Source organism: Anneissia japonica, unplaced genomic scaffold (genome assembly GCF_011630105.1).
Source record: "Anneissia japonica isolate Jap-2015-1 unplaced genomic scaffold, ASM1163010v1 scaffold287753_len344599_cov186, whole genome shotgun sequence".
In the NCBI taxonomy this organism is placed as follows: Eukaryota; Metazoa; Echinodermata; class Crinoidea; order Comatulida; family Comatulidae; genus Anneissia; species Anneissia japonica.
Window position 1 is genome coordinate 176,037 of NW_022712461.1, and position 5,041 is coordinate 181,077.

Here is a 5,041-nt window from a genome sequence, read left to right on the forward strand (position 1 = left end):
AAGATACTAGAAATACAAGATAGAGTTCTCGCATTGTAAAAATGAGGCGGAAGTCGTGCCCAACGTAGGCGGCGCCCTTCTTTTTAACCATGAAAGTTTCCTATACTTCGTGCCCAACGTACAGGGCGCCCTTCTGTTGCTAAGTATATCCAGACGCAAAAGGCGCCCTTCCTTTTCCACTAATGGAGGAAAACTTTTTCACTAAGAGTGCGTCCGGCCATGCGATTCTGCGCTGTATTGTTGTTTTATTCTTTACTGATTCATGATTATGCTTTAATTGTTTTGTGTATTATATGGATAATAGCAACGATTTCTACCGCCACCAAGGAGGTTTATGTATTCACCGATGTCACCGTTTGGGTGTCTATTTCGGTTTGTTTTTATATCTAGCTTTGTTGAGAATTGATAATAAAATACGCGACGACTTGGTAACGAAAGTTTGGCACAAGTTTTTTTAGATCCAGCTGTAGGGGGCGTCCCATTTTTCGTATTCCCACCATGCATTTCGGTGGAACACAGTGGAACACTTTTTTTGTGTGGAGAACTCTATCTTGTATTTCTAGTATCTTTGTAAATAGGCATAACACATCCTGTAACACGGAAGCGAATGCATAGTTCACCGCGAATTTAATTTATTATAAAGATCCTTTAGGTAAGTACGTTTGCTTATATTTTGAATAATTTTCTACTTACAAATAAGCTTTCTTTTCATTTTAAAATGTTACCAAATAGTATACGATTGATTGATTGATTGGCTGACCGACTGACGGATGATGTGGAAATAAACTTTATATTGAATATAGAATATTGAGTGGTTGCACAAGAACGATGTGGATAAGCCTTGTATTAACCTTGTGCCAAAGTGGCAAAACCTATGAAGCGCCATCTGTTCACTTATTATTTAGCAAAAAATGATGGTTTTTTACGTTATATATTTATATAGTATTTTATATAATATAGAAAATTGGATCAAGTGCGATCCATGGACCCCGTGTAAGTAGCTCAGGTCCAATATCTTCTACAGTAGTAAGGACCTCTAACGGGATATTCCAACCTGATCGTCGTGCTATGCGATCGCGAGAGGATGTAAACAACGATTTAACAACCGTATTGAGGACGTTCGTGGCTTTATTTGGACAAATAAATACTGTTAAAAATTTTGAAAATACGAAAAGTTTCACATGTAACAGAATTTAAGCCCAAAATCGACACTAATATTATAAATAGATAATTTATATCCGAAAATATTCAGATGACGTCAGAAACGGATGAAACGAATGAATGAAATAGTAATACGTATGACATTAATAAACAAAAACATCATTAGCATCTATTAATAGAATAAATCATATAAATACATAGGCCTATATGAAAATGTACTGTATTATTATTATTATTATTATTATTATTATTATTATTAAATGATTAAATAAGTTATAAAACCATTACAAACAATTCCGACAAATAAATACTTGTTAATGTTAAAAATTCAAAAGGTTTCAACGTTAATTACTGTATACACATTTTGGTAATTTCCTGTCATTTGGGTGTTTATTCAAGTAGTTCTGTATCATTTGGGTAGTTGCGTATCATTGGGGTCCTTGCCTACATGGTTGTTTTACGCCAGTACCTATGATCTTACTAGCTTGTTTGATTACCAGCATTTTTTTCCCCTTATTATTGAACCAAATCACACTGCTGAGTTATTAAAGCCGATTGTGTAACAGATACATTAAACAGATAAAACATTACACTCAACATTAAATTTTCCTAATTCTAATGAGGAAGAACTTTTCTTTTTTTAACATTTGGAGCTCAACTTATCTTTGTTACAGCCCAGTTTAATATGTCATCAGTTTAAACAACTACTAAGGTAATTATATCTACACAAAAAAAAAACAGGAACATCAATATAAAAAAAAAGACTTTCATTAACAGGTATAAAATAATTAGAAATAATGGAAACAGTAATGGAAAAAAGAGCATCCATGTGGAGCTCCAGTGGTACTTTACATTTGTTAGACAGAATCAGTGAATCAACATCATCCTGTCTCCAATCATGAAGAAAAGCAGCCACAATTTAACAAAAGATTAACGTTTACTGTTTATTAATTAATTAATACAGATGGATGAAAGAAAATACACATTTAAAATCCAAGGGTTAAAAACCAGTTAAATAATTATTATCCAAGAGCATTAAATAAATTAATCAAATGTCAACATCACTGTTAATTTATATTTTTTGAAAGAAAGTACCTTTCAAAGGCTGCACTGATACCAATTTTGTACTTATAAGTTAAATAATAATAATAATAATATTTAATAGTAATATTTATTATATTCCAACAAAAACCAATTGAAGATATGGATCATTATATTAATATTATAGATACATATTTATTTTTTATTTTTATTTTTCTATTTCATTAGGTCTTTACATAATCATGACTATGTAATTGTAAAACATTTGTGTGTATAAATGTTAAAAAATATCTTACTTGTAGTACTATCATCATTCGTATCAGTAGTAATATGGTTTAAAACTTCAGTTGAAAGCTGCTCCGTAATGGGAATAAGAACTGTTGTAGGTACATTGCTGTAGTTGAAATTGTGATATGTCAAGACCCTAATGCAATTGCATCAACACTGACTATATCACAGTGAGGCAAAAAGCAGTAAGGTAGTCACAATCACAGAGTAGAAATACAACTCGTTTATTTCACAAGGAAGCCAATCCAGTTTACAGCTGTCATGTTGTTATGTTGTTACTATTATAATAAAAAAAGGCATTAAAATTATTATTTTTAAAATAGTAAATTGTGCTCTTTCACCAAAACAATATAATGTAATATATTTTGACTTTCATTAAAGAAACACTAATAATATGGACATTATTTTATTTTTTATTTTTAAATTTGCATTCAATAAATATATAGGCCTATACTACTACATAAAATATAATGGAAATTTAACATCATTCAAAGCACTTAAAAATTAATAGCCAAAATATAGGACCTAGGCTAGCATACACTTATAACTTACCAATTTAATAATGGAAGAGGTTATTCGCATGGTACCGTGCGAATTAGAAATAAGAAGTTATTTGCACGGTATGACAACCGTTACGTCATGAAACCTTAAATGCTGATTGGCTAGGTCTACTGTGCGAATAAGACTCATAAGAGCTAATTGGCACGGTACCGTGCGAATTGTCGAAAAAAAATTATTCGCACGGTAGAATGTTGTAGATAGAAATACTCATACTGTATGATAATTTATTTCACGGCATACCGTATGAGTTGGGAACAGCACAGACAGTCGATCCGATAATCCTAACTGAAGTACAATAGGTTCTAGCTTAGCATTGTGTCTGCAGACCTTTTACTCTTTTCTTAAGCTATTCTTGAGAAATTGCCATGAAAAAAGCCTTTGTGGAGTATGTACTGGTGGTATTATAGTCCCCTAGGCCTAGTAGTGATATTGATTTTTGTTCCATTCAAAAATTTTAAATGGGGAAACAAAAGAAAATTAATTACTTAGCACCAACATTGATGGGAATTGGAACAGAGGAGGATGAGAGCAGGGAGGTGTTACATCTCCCTGATGAGAGGATGCCAAACTAATGCAAAATTACTCGATTTTATGTGCAGTTTTAATAGTTTTTTAATTTCGTGGGCTGCAGTCGTGCTGCACTTAGCCCACCTGTAGACTCGTACATCTCTAAAAGTCTCTCTCTTAATCCCTCTCTACCATAATAAATCCTGGATCCGCCACCAAATATATGAACTATATACTGTACTGGAAAATAAGATTTATATTGATGTACATTCTTCATTTTGTACTTTTGCCAATGTGTGGAAGTGTTTTCGAAATGCCACTGGATAAATTGATTGTAGGCCTAATTATATACACAAACCACATAGCGCTCAGAGACCATGGGAGCTGTGATAATTGTCGAAAGATTGTTGTATATACAGTCAGTACTCTACAACAAAGTTATTTTCGTCCTGAAATTTCTTTAATGAAATCAACAAATGAATTGTACATAGTCACTAAATGCCTGACCGACCTTCATTGACATTAGGCTTTCATGGCTGCTTTTGTGATTGTGAACACTGCCAGAAGCCAAACAAAGAAGAAAACTTTTATTGCCGCAGTTAAACGTCAAATGGTGATTAGCTAGGTCTACCGTGCGAATAAGACTCATAAGAGCTTATTCCCACGGTAGACCGTGCGAATAACCACTCCCTTTAATAATAGGCCTGCAGCGCTATCAAATAGGCCTGCAGTGCTAGGCATAGACCCCTCAGTTCTGTTTATTAATATCACTACTTTTTTTACTACACTGTCTATCTAGACAGAGCGTGACTACTAATTAGAGGAAGGGGAGGGCTACGTATACCTCCCAGACTGCCTAGGCCTAGCTCTACATCGGTCATATCATGCCTAGGCCTAGCTAGGAATGGAGGCAGTATTCGTTAGACTAGAGGCCTAGCATTTTGGGCCTAGGCTAGGCGTAAACGTCTAGGCCTAGCCCAGACCAGCCAGCCTAGCCCTAGCTAAGCTAGCTTCGATCTCATCTAGGGCCTAGATCTCATTTAGGCCTAGATAGGCCAGGCCTATTAATACTAGCCTAGACTAGGCCTGGCCTAGGCCTAAATGATCAATCAAATAAACGTTTGTTTTCGGGTTATAAATTAATACATTTGATTTTATTAAATACATGATACACTTACGAAAAAGACAAATACCATCATAAGCTACGAACGTCCTCAATACGGTTGTTAAATCGTTGTTTACTCTTCTCGCGATCGCATAGCACGACGACGATCAGGTTGGAAATTCTTTGGATAATTAGATAACCTGTGCAGAAAATGGAATATCCCGTTAGAGGTCCTTACTGTAGAAGATATTGGACCTGAGCTACTTACACGATAGTAGAGTCATTTTCATGAGATCCGTGACTAAATTTAGGATATCTTTTTTTCTTGATGGATTTGGCAAGACGGACCAATTTAGAAAAAATATAGCTCCTATATAC

General features: G+C 34.3%; 1 protein-coding gene across 1 annotated transcript in view; it reads left to right on the forward strand.

The window, feature by feature from the left end:
- The first annotated feature begins 633 nt into the window (after nucleotides 1–633).
- LOC117107811 (NXPE family member 1-like) overlaps nucleotides 634–5,041 on the forward strand; it is a 34,773-nt gene continuing 30,365 nt past the window's right edge. The window contains exon 1 of the mRNA XM_033249593.1: nucleotides 634–652. The gene's annotated coding sequence lies outside the window, so the exon portion shown is untranslated. The remainder of the gene's footprint in view (nucleotides 653–5,041) is intronic.